This window comes from Ascaphus truei, chromosome 1 (assembly GCF_040206685.1).
Source record: "Ascaphus truei isolate aAscTru1 chromosome 1, aAscTru1.hap1, whole genome shotgun sequence".
NCBI classification, from domain to species: Eukaryota; Metazoa; Chordata; class Amphibia; order Anura; family Ascaphidae; genus Ascaphus; species Ascaphus truei.
The window spans coordinates 437,332,042-437,345,203 of record NC_134483.1 but is presented as its reverse complement, the minus strand read 5'-3'; positions in this window follow the sequence as shown (position 1 = coordinate 437,345,203).

The following is a 13,162-nucleotide window of genomic DNA, read 5'->3' as shown; positions in this document are numbered from 1 at the left end:
TTTGACAGGAGCCCCAGTATAGGGGAGAAACCAAAAATAATTTATACAAGAACAGAAAATATAAAAAAACGTATTGCCCCAAGTATCCCTAGGGTAGAAATAAAGTAAGGTAACTGACAAAATTCATCAAAATGGCTCAAAAAGACCTCACAGACCTACAATAGCCCAGCACCATGTTTGAAACAGGGTCTGGAGGCCTACGGGTGGTCCCCGCCAGGCGCCGTGGTCCACCAGGTGGTGTCCGCGGGTCACCGTGGGCCACAATGGGGTCCCCACGGGTAGGCCCACGGCTGTCTGGGGAGCCCCGGTTTAGACCCACAGGTGTCTGAGGGGCCTCAGGTGGTTCCTACGGGGGTCTGGGGGCCCTCGGGTGGTCCCTACGGGTCTGCGGTGCCACCACAGATGTGGGGCCACCGGTTCTTCCCTGCAGGTGTTCCCCGTGGACCCGGCAGCCGTTTACCCGTGAGAAGCCCAAGGAGACCGCAGGTGGTCTCCATAGGTCCCCCGCAGACCTGAGGAAACAACCCTGTATGTAAAAAAAAATAAACATGTCCTACACATAAAATACGTAAATCCCCCACCCCCCCAACACATACAGTACAATAATGTGCAAAAGAGCTATTATCCAGATAGGGATAATAGATTATTTGCCCATTATTAAACACATTAACTAGCATAATCAAATAAATAAAGTTCTACTGACCTCATCAATAAGAAGCCCCCTTGCCATCAAAATCTGTGTCCTCCGTTGCCAACAAAATACATAGCCAATACATTGCAATTACATTCTGATATCAATTAACCCCTTAATCACCTTTTCGGATAATAACCGCAAAGGTAATTAAGGGGTTAAGCCACCCTGGCCCGATACCCACTATTCACCCATTAATTTGTACAGTGGCTTCATCATGCAAATATATATACACATATATATAAATACACATGATGAACCAATATACAAAGGAATGTTTAAGGGTTAATGTTAAAGGGTTAACAAAAACATGCACAAATAAACATACCACTTCTCCATATCAGCAACAGTCAAACAAAATCCTATTTCCTAATAAAATCATTATCATCTGCCAATCTAAAGCATCAAATGCCAATCAAATCATTGAATTTACATTGTATACATGATGCATAAAATATGTGCACCATGTACACTCTACCAATTAATGTTAACAATAAAATATTCAAAAGAAAATACAATGAAATCCAAACAAGTATACTATTTAAACCATGCAGGGCAACCGAAATAAATTACCATTAATTAATCAAATCCCAAAACAATTAAAATACCATCCAAATCAATTACACAATTAACTATTTTAATCGTTAAACAAACCCATTCTCCAACAAAGTAAATAAAAATAAAACCACTATAACAAAGCAAGCCTCACCCTGACCTAAAGTACAGCATAGAACATCAAAAATTACATCTATCTAATTAAACATAACATTACACACATTTAAGAATAGCAGCATATCAAAATACATTTAAATAGTGCAAAACAAGCATTTTAAACCAAATAATTTCTTACCCTGTATGTATATATCGATAGAGACATACATACATACATATATACATACAGTGGCAAGAAATGAGAATGGAAAAAAATTGTATCACATATAATAAATTACAAAAAACAGTTAAAGTTCCAAAAAAGATTTCTTTTGTTAACTTACCATTAGCTGCCCCACTCACCGACTCCCATTGAACACTAAGCTCTCGAACCAATCCACACACAGCAACAGGAACCCATAAAATAACAAACCCTAACAAAATAAACTAAGACTTTTTTTAAAATCCAAAACGTCTACAGAATCTTGATCTGTATTCTTCCGTCTTCTTTCTTGTTCTTCTGGGGTCTTCTGGGGGTCTTCTTACCGTCTGCTGCCACGCCCCGGTCCTCTTCTTCTTTCCGGAGGTCCGTCCTCCTCGGCGTCTGGCTTCAAAATGAGACGACATAGGCTTTTATAGGCCTATGACGTCACATTATCGTCATATGGTTCCCACGGCCCAGATTGGGCCGTAAAAACCATGTGATTTTGGGGGGGGAAATAATTTTGATGACGTTATTTAAAGGCAAGGACGCCAGCCAATCAGAATGGCTGGGCTTCAATTGCCTTTAAGATTACGTCATGAAAAGAAAGATGGCCGGCCTCACATGGTACGGTAGCCAATCAGAGCGTGGGAACTACATCCCAACTCTGATTGGCTCTAGTACCATGTGACATCTGTATAATAGTTATTTTGCACATTATTGTACTGTATGTGTTGGGGGGGTTGATGTATTTAATGTATAGGACATGTTTATTTTTTTACATACAGGGTTGTTTCCTCAGGTCTGCGAGGGACCTATGGAGACCACCTGCGGTCTCCTCGGCTTCTTACGGGTAAACGGCTGCCAGGTCCACGGGGGACACCTGCGGGGAAGAACCGGTGGCCCCACATCTGTGGGGGCACCGCGGACCCGTAGGGATCACCCGAGGGCTCCCAGACCCCCGTGGGAACCACCCAAGGCCCATCAGACACCTGTGGGTCTGACCCAGGGCCCCCCAGACAGCCACAGGCCTACCCATGGGGACCCCATTGTGGTCCACGGTGACCCGTGGAGACCACCTGGTGGACCACGGCGCCTGGCGGGGACCACCCGTAGGCCTCCAGACCCTGTTTGAAACATGGTGCTGGGCTACTGTAGGTCTATGAGGTGACCCGTCAGGCACACCGGGGACTCCCGTGGGCCTGGGGGATTAACCCTGTATGTAAAATAATAAATCATGTATTTATGGGGGGGGCACAGGGGGTGGGTTATGTTTTTAATAAATATAATGATGTTTATTGTGGGGCTGTGTATTGTTTTTATTGTGGGTACTGGGGGTGGGGAAGGGGGTATTGGCCTCAAGGGTATGTGGGTAGGCCTCCTGGCTAGGTATTGGTGAGTGAGGGTGGTTAGGCCTCACTGGGGGGGGGGGGGTAGTGGGGGAGGGTATGTAGGCCTCCCGAGTGGTGGGTGAGGGTGGGTTAATCCCTTTTTGACTGTAGCGGTTAATAACCGCTATGGTGATTAAGGAGATAGAGGACATTACATTGGCTGTTTTTATTCTTGTTTATGTTTTGCAGCATCAGAGGGGGCATGGACGGTGATGAAGATGAGGATGGCCTTCATCGTGGCAGCCGGACATGGGTGAGTGCTATATGAATTTATTATATTTATTGTTCTTTATGTATTTTAAATGGGCAAATTCACTATTATCCATATGTGGATAATATTAATTTTGCACATTAGTATACTGTATGTATTAAGGGTGGTGTATTTGTGTTGTAATTTTTTTTGGGGTGCACTGAATTGATACTGAAGGCCTGCGGGGAACACCCGAGGGCCACCGCCGGCCTATAGTATCATTGCTGTGCATCCCAAAAATGTGATATATGTAATGGGGGTATAGGGGTTGTTGGGGTCACAGGGGGTGTATGTTGTTTATTGCAATGTTTATTGGGGGCAATTGTCCCAAATAAACATGCTATTATGCCTTAACCCCGTCATTGCCTTATCGGCTATCCGCTATGGTAATGAAGCAGCATTAATGTATTTTCATAATATTGTGCGGGAGCAGGGGGTCCCCTGAGCTGAACCGCATTGATTTGTGGCTCAGGGACCCCAAGTTACAGGCCCCGGTTTGGTGCATCGGTGTCAGTGTTGCCACCGTCTTTATAGCGGGCACGCCGCGTATGGGACGCTATAAAGATGGCGGCGACACTGGCACCCTATTACACATACTGGGGCCTGTAACTCGAGAAGCAGGAGGTCCCTGATCCACAAATCTATGCGGTTCAGCTCAGGTACCCCCTGGTCACAGTACACTATTATTAAAAATATATTCATGCTGCTTCGTTACCATAGCACATAGCCGCAAAGGTAAGGAATGATTGTTTATTTATATGGGAGTTTTATTCATAGTGTAGATGTGCAGAGGGTCTCCAGAGCTGAACGCTTTGCTTTTAGGTCCAGGGACCCCCTGTTTCCTGAGATACAGGCCCCTTTATGGGGTGCCTGTATCCCTCGGCTTTGTTTACATTTCGCGGTCACGTGATCGGGACAAATATATGCAGAGGAATACCGGCACCTCATAACGGGGCCTGTATCTCGCGAAGCAGGGGGTCCCCGGACCTGAAACCAATGCGGTTCAGCTCCGGAGAACCCTGCACATGTACACTATGAATAAAATTTTATTTAAAAGAATTTTTAATATGCCGATGTTTGCGCCGAGACAGCGGCGGATCTCTCTCTGCTGCAGACACATCTCGGCAGGGGACGGCTTCTCGGCAGCTTCTCGCCAGGCAGACTGTCTTGCCACCGGCTACTCGCCATGTTTGGCAATGTTGCTCTCGCTGTGATTCGCCAGGGATTCGGCCCTTCCTGCATACAGTGAGGACAACACGCCAAAAACATGGCGAATTCAAACCCCTGGCGAATGCAATTTTCCGCCACTTAGTACATGACCCCCATAGTGTTTCAAATCAATTTAAACTATATCATTCCAGTAATCCAGAAGGTTTAAGATTTATAGGGATAGATAAAATCGAATTGGGCAATAAGGGAGGAGATTTGGTACAAAAAAAATTCCCAAAGAGAAACTTTGTGGATTCATAAGTTAAGAACCCTAATACCCAACGGGTTAAATATAAATATCAATTTAGGCTGTTTCCTTACATAAATCTTATATCACTCTTATCACAGAAGTAGTAAACAAAACTTTTACTGCCACAGTTACTTGACTGTGTGTGCGAACAATAAAGGGAGAAAAAATGTACAGGTCAAATAACAAGAACAGCAACCTCAGTATGTTATGTATATTTATTTGAATTTAAACATGCTCATAGGCGTTAGGTTAAGGTAACGCACATGCATAAAGTGTCTGTTTTGCATATGCCTTAATTGGAATGGACATTGTAATTTTTCCAAAGCACATGTGCAGGGTATTGGTTAATACGTATCAGCGTAACGAAAATCCCTGTTAATACATTTAACGTAACAATGCTAGTTTGCAGAACGAACATTATTTTTTCATATGATTAGCTTTATGGATATCCGTTAAACTGAAGAAAACTAACAGACGTTTTCCCATATAGATAACGTCATGTTTGTTGTCTAGATTTAACAGAGCTCTGTGCATCTACCCCTTAGAGTGGTAAGGGAGCGCAAAAGTGGAGACTGGCATCTTTGGCTGGATTGGGGCAGTCTTTTTACTGACAAGGAGAAGGTTTTCTGGCTTTAGATTAGACTATTCCCTCTCCTCTTACATTTAAAATTCTGTAAAATCTTACAATTTCTTCATCGACAACATTACTAGAATTCACACTTTTCTTTTTGTCTCTATACCTGTAACAGAAATGATAACACATTTTCTAATTTTCTACTCTGAAGTACGTTGTACCATAAGCTAATTTTTAAAGGTACAGTATGTTTTATTAATAAAGAATATATAAAGTAAGCATCACACAAACTATTGTGGATGAATCTTATTTAATCTATTCCTACAGTAGTGCAAAAATTCCCAATACAGTATATCTCCACTTACTGTACAAAAGCAATTAAAAAAAATACGGTAGGTGATGAGACGTATCCTACCAGATAATATAAAACTTTGTAAAATAGGACAGTTACAGTATAGAATACGGTAATCAGTGTCTCTTTATAACATCATTACAATATCAGCAGAATTAGTACTAGTTATAAGAATGTGAAATGAGTCGTTGGCAACATTGTTATTGTTTAAGTATTTTCAGTTATTTTATTGTTATGTCATTGTATAATTTCTTATTGATATATTTGCCATAATAAATTTCCAATACGGGGATTAAATGCCCTGTTATATGCATGAATATGTATGGCAAACAACTGTTTATAACAACCAAAAACAGTAAATAAAGAATGTATTTAAAAAAAATACTGTGGGTTACACAGTGGTTGTAAAATTGGCACATATTAATTCCAATTTCAGTGGTGCTTGTGTGTGATTATGTATGTACTAACCTCAAATTTCTCCAGCGGCATCTAAAATGTTTTTTTTTTTAATTTGTTTTGACACACAGAAATGGACTGCGCTTAGCATACAAATGTACATTATATATACTAAAAAAGATATTGTATTTGAGTTCAACTTGATACTGTATAAACCGCATAAATAACTCTTAATAGTCATACCACAGAATTCATTTGCTATGTATTAACCTTAAAATGTATTTGAGGCTGTACGAATGTTTCCTTAAATATGTTAACACAGTGACAATCAATGAATGTATTTGCTGTAGGTTTTTTGCATTGTTTTTAAATGTTTTATTTATTTAATTGTAATATTTTTTTAAGGGTGCCAATGTGTTTATCTATGCCCCCGTTGAGGGCATGGGTTACCACAGTGGCAATCAATGGGTGTATTGGCAAGTTTTTTTTCTAATTAAGGGGTTAACCCCTCCTGCAACCCTGCCCAGGAGACCTAAACACCCACCCTGGGGCAACTACATCACACCCTTCACCCACCCTTAAAACACCAGTAACCCGTTAATTAATTTAGCGGTAGTAACCACTAAGGTAAATACGGGTATAGCCTGGCCTTCGACAGCTATGTATTCTTCTGGGCCTTTCCTCTGTCAGTCCTGTTAGAACAGGCAGTGGAAAGGTTATTTCAATCCAGTTGGTCTGTTTTGCATTTCAGCTCTGAGTATGTAGCAATATTCAGGGGCAGACCTAAGCAACATTTGAATGTGTTAATCCAAAGGGTGGATATGGGTTGGAACACCCCCTGATGTGTGTGTGAGCCAATCGGTATCCAGCTTTGAGTTGTAATGATTCAAAGCTAGAGACACTCCCTGAGGATATTCAAATTGAGACATATTACCAAATTCAGTTAGTGATCAGTTAGTCTAGAGAGAGAGCTGAGAGAGATAAAAAGCTAAGGCCTCATTCAGGGTGCTGGCTTCGGAGGGAGGGCGTGCTGACGTGCTTGCTGCAGTGAGAAACAAAGTATTCAATTTGAATACTTGTTGTCAAGGTCGCAACTGCCCTGCCTCCGAAGCCAGGAGTTGACGCTGACGACAGCTTCAGTAAACGAAAATTTAGTTTTTTGGAGCTTTAGCAGCGTAACAGGGACCAAGGCAGCCAATGAAATCATTCTTCAGAATGATTTCATGACTGCAACTTGGATACTTACCCTGCCGTGTGTAACCCCGCCCCCTCCCCAACGCTGAAAAGTCTGCTGCTGGGGGATAATCACATGTCGCCCAGCAAACTGCAGCACTGCCTCCCTCACGCCCTCCCTCCGAGTCCTCAGCTGGCACCCTGAACGAACCCTAAGAAGAGGTCTCCCCCTCTTGACCCCTGGGTGAAGAAGGGGGGGGATTTCAAGCTGCCATGAGCAGAGAGGCAGAGATTACACTATGCCTGTGATATCATGCTGTATGCTGTCTGCACACCTATGCTGAATAAAGATCCACAGAAAAGAAGCTGCTCTGTGTGTTCCTGTTCCTGTGTATGGAGAATGGAGTGTCAGTGGGGGTCTCTCCTCTGGAGACCCCAGGGGATCCCTGCTGGCTGGAGGCACTGTGCACCCTGAGAGAACAAGGTAACCTGTCCCACACCTCCTGTCCCTGTTCTGGGTTCTCCCCACAACACCGCAGAGCACTCATCCCTCCTGTTTACCAGCAGGTCACAGCACCCAGACCTCTCAGAGTGACCAGAAGGAGTGTACCCCCCAATCTCATGTCGGGTGGAGTACCATAGAAGGGTTACAATTGGAGGCACTGCCGAGATGAGGACTGCTCCCCAGGACTGGACAGGTTTTTCAACGGGACAGGTTTTCAACGACAGAGGAGACCATGCAGCAGTTTCAAAGACCTTGTATGCACACAGAACAGCAGCCATAGACTCTGCCGTGAGGGAACCCCTCCTTGAAGCTCCCCCAGGGAGGGGGTTACCCTAATGAAGAAGACCTTGCTGTGGGACTATTCCTGGTGGCTATGCACCAGGGAGCGTACGTCTTTACATGCACTTCAAGGGGACAGAGGCTGCTCTATGATTGCATAGGGACCTTTGTGCACCCATCTACATTACCAAGAAGAAAATAGGGGCCGGTTCCTGAGGCTTCACCAGGGAGCTGGCTGCCTATTAATGGCACTGCAGCAGGGGCGACTGACCTGAGGCGTCCCCAGGGAAGTGTGGCCACCCTCCTGTACCCACAGCGGAGAGTGAGGGGGACAGGGAACTCTGGGGATTACGCCTATGACCCCTGTGCACCCCATCTAAGAAGAAAAGGGAGGCAGGTCCCTGAGGCTTCACCAGGGAGCTGGCGGTCCCTTAATGGCACTGCAGTTGGGGCGACTGACCTGAGGCGTCCCCAGGGAAGTGTGGCCACCCTTCTGCACCCCACGACGAAGAGAGAGGTAAGGGGGCAGGGACTACAAGAGAATGTCTGTAGGTCCCTGTGCACCAAGCAGTAAGAGTTACTGCCGTCCCTGTGCGAGTCGTTCCCTGATGCTACCCCAGGGTGCGTGATACTCAAAGATTACAGGGACAGAAATGTATTTGTGGCTCCTGAATGCAAACGGAGACCCCACTGTGCTGGACTATGTTCAATCTCGCGTTTCCTGCTCCTACAGGGATGTCATGTATTTTGTACTCTCAAAATGGCAGCTCCAGCTCCTCTGGGGGCCACATGGACTCTCTTTGTGCTCAAAATGGCGTTTCCCGCCTTACCAGGGAAGCCATGTGCTGTTCTGCAAGGATTTCTGCATTTTGCAAGCTTGTGCTGATCTTCAGCTTGCAAGAAAGTGCGGGAACTGTTCAAACCCCTCCCCCTTTGCTTGTTCTGGATTGGACTATCCTATCTACCAGGGGGAGGAGCTAAGTGTGTTCCACGGAGCAACAGGAAGTTACGAGCCAGATGCACTTCCACTTCAAACACTGGTGGTTGTGTCTGCCAGGCTGCCTTGCTTGCTCCATTATGAGAGAATGGGCTTGTGTGCTGAGAAGCCTGTCAGCAGCACAGAGGCTGATGACATCATTGAGGTCTCTACCATTACCTCCACCATACCCGATGCTGCTGGGATCCGCCCTGCTGCTACAGATGGCAGTGAGCTGCTTGTTCTGTCTACAGATCCCCACTGGGATCAAGCCCAGAAAGCTGCGGAGCTGTATCTGCGGCGTCAGCAGGAGAAGTGCCAGCCGGCACCACCCCTGATGACTGCATCGACTACCGTTGCTACTCCACTACTGGGAGCTAAGATGGCCACCGAGTCGCCCGGCCGGGTGAGCTCCAAAGAGATCCAGGCCACTCCGGTGTGTACTACCCTTCCGGTTGATCCTTTGTTTGGAGTGTTTTGAGGTCCCTCTCAGTTTCCTTGCACCACACTTCCATTTAAAGTTATTGCTAGTTATTGTGGAGTGTTGCCTATCACCCATAATTTTTGTCTACTTTTATTTTCATTACATAGTTATGAAGCAGGTGGTATCCGGAGCTGAATCACATTAATTTCAGTTCTGGGGAGCCCGTGCTTACTGAGTTTCATGCCCCGATATTAGGTGCCAGCATCTCCTGCAAGTTTAAATGTCACGGTCACTTGGGTCATGACGCAGGATAATTAAACTTGAAGGATATATCGTCACTTCGTACCGGGGTCTGTATCTCGGGAAGAAGTGGGTCTCCAGAGCTGAAATTAATTTGTTTCAGCTACAGAGACCCCTGCTTCAATACTATGTAATTTAAATTAAAACAGCATGATTGCCTGCTATACTGCTGCGGCCGAGTTTATTCGAGCATTTGCCCGTTCTCGGCCGCAGCAGTAACCTGGTGCGCGCCGGAGGGTGCCGGGCGCGCGCTGAAGCAGCGGAAGAGCGCCCTCCGATCGGGGCGCTCTCCCTCCCGCTGCCGGGTCCGCCGGGTCCCCCGGAACCCCCTGCCGCCATCCCCCACATCGCGGGACACCAGGGCTCCCTCGGGGAGCCCTGGACGCGCGTGCAGGGGGCGCAGGCACCCGATGACGCGTGACCGCGCATCGGTGATGCGCGGCACGCTGAGGGAGTGCGGCTAGCACGCCGGGGCATCCCCCGGCTTGCGGTGCTAGCCGTGCTGCAATAAAGTGTGTCGGTAGTGTAGCTGTGTAGAGAGAGAATCCAATTCATTCTGCTCTCACTGCACAGCTCTTACAGACTGGTGCTGCCCGGTAGGATTAACGCAGCGGGAGTCCCATTCAGAAGCAAGGACCCCGACTGTGTTACTCCTTATGAGCACTTAGTCTGACCGTGGGGAAGCCGTGATCTGACTGTGGCAGGCTGCATTTCATTTGCAGTTTTCTTGAGGTAAAACAGCTTAATAAAGATAATTGCATTTACAGACCACTATGCAAGGTACCAAAGTGGAAAATGTGGCACTGAGGACAATTAGTCTGGCTACATCTGTATTTATATAGACAGGTTACTTGCTGGAGCTGATTATTTCATGATATATCATACAGTACTCTCTGATGCTGTGACATTTAATTTGTAAGTATGGAGTTTGGGGGATTCAAGGTCATCTCTAAGTGAAGATAACTTGATGATCCATGGTTTTCCTCCCCCAATGAGACACTAACACATATAAAAATGCCACAGTGTATATGGGGTATAATGGCCACACAGCTTTTATTGAACTCCAACACACACGCACACACACATATATATATATATATATATAAATAAAATTAAGACTGTGCCTTGTAGTGTGAACCGATCCCCAGTTAAGTGGTATAACAATATAATGATTATGTGAACGAATTAATGATGGATGTAATGAATATCAATCAGATGATGTAACAAGCAAGATCAAATATGAAAAAATAATTACATAAAAAAAAGGTATAAAAAAATATATATAGTAAATGTATGTCTAAATATTGCTGGTCTATATGAAACTGAATAGAGTAGCATATACCACCAATGGATAGGATAAGGGATAATGATAAAAACAGAACAAAATAAAACAATAAAATAATGGATACAATTGCATGAACTGATGAAATAAGTCCAATATTATATGGATCAGTAGTGAGATCTTGCTGCAAACAGGAACATGCTGCCTTCCACGGGGAACCAACGAATTCCAAGCCAATCTGTACAGAAACACAAAAAAGAAAGCGCCCGATCCTAGTGCAATATGTCCAAAAAAATATACATTTATTTCCCTAAAAAATCCAACAAAATGCTAACTCACAAACAACAGATTAAAAAAAGCATTTTATGAGATATACTCATGCACCGGACGAGGATACAGCTACTCAGCTCACTCCATGTCTTCACCGCATGGATCTGCAGTGCTCCACTGGGTCTCCATCCAGCAGGAACTCAGGAAGCGACACTGTGGTTCAGATAGTCCTCCGGAAACAAGACTGGTGTGTAACAAGTTCCGGGCACAAATGTGTACCGTATCTGAGCTGGAAATAGTTGCCTCTTTCGTTGTGTAAGTCCAAGATGCAGAAGGTAAGTACCCACATCAGCAACGCAACATACATCCTACGCGTTTCTTCACATTACGTGATTTCATCAGGGGATGGATCTATGATGTAGCATCATTAGTATATATAGATAAAACAATCCAGTCAGAGAAAAACTAGCTAATTGATTTGATTAGTATCAGTTGTGAAAGACTTATGTTACATAACCCTTTGTATACCATACAGAACTAATCCTAGTAGGTTCACAGCAATATTATGTGACCAAAGGTATATAAATAAGAACAAATAGATAAATAAAACTTGTCATTATATAACCAGTCTAAAACTAACAAAAGCAAAAAATATATATGAATAAAGAGATATGGAGAATATATAATAATAACTCCATAATACTCATATAAAATCTATATAATATTGCTCCCTCTCTCTCGTATAGTTGAATGCAACTAAGTACTATCAATTGGATACTTATTGGAATACATTGCTGTTAGGCATAGAGCTATATAAATATGCAGTATAAAAAAATACTCTTGGTATATGAATATAAGAATAGCAATGAGCAACCACACCCATTGCAAGACCAATTAATAGCAGTAACATGCGAGAGAGAGAGAGAGAGAGAGAGAGAGAGAGAGAGAGAGAGAGAGAGAGAGAGAAGAAAAAGGAGGAAACTCGAATGTAATACAAACATAAATATGAACACAACAATTATTATATAATAAAAATATATATATATATATAATACAGATTAAAGAATATCATATATAACAAATGTTTGTGTTACATAGTGAATAGTGAATATCAAACAAATTATCCACTTTGGTCAACTCAAGTATTTAGTTAAAATATCTTTATAACAGTCAGTACTGACTCATTTGGAGGGGCTTGTATGAGAGAACCAAATTGATATAACCAACCAAAATATAATAGACAGATTGTTCACATGTATCTGTCACATAAAAGTAAGACTATTATTGCAGAAAGGGACTAAGTATACAATCTAATATAGATAATGGTAGGGTAATAAGATCATATGTATAATTAAATGTCAGGAACCCAAAGATACAAAAATGAAAGAGATTAAGGTATATATGTATGATCAACCAGTGTGTAATTAAAGGTGGTGAAAGCAGGGGAAGGGGAGGAAGGGGGAGGGAGGGGAGGAAGGGGGAGGGGGGGAGAGAGGGGGGGGACAGAGAGAAGAAACAGGAGGAGGAGGGGTGGACAGAGAGAAGAAAGAAGTGAAGGAGCCAAGGGCTTGTATCCGAGATCAAAAGTAAATCAAAAAATATCCAGACTATCCTAAACAGTCCACCAAACCAATAGATGCTGGAAGCGACTATAATTGTGGTGCATATGTGCTGAAAATATAAACCATGATGTGTGAATTTATAATAAATTATGTGATACTAAATATGTAAAAAAAATGTGTATAACTATAGATATACATATATTATTTTGATAATAAGGTAACAATTGAATAAGTATATTTAGTAAAGAAAAAATCTATATATGTGCATGTTTTGTGTAAAATACATGAAAAACATATCAGATTCTGAATAGATATGCAAGATGAGACCCTCACGACTAAAACTTTTTTTTAAAAAGTAGCCACCAATAGTTACCTACATAATAATAGCAACCATTATAAGAGCTGGTTGGAGAATATCCCCAGGG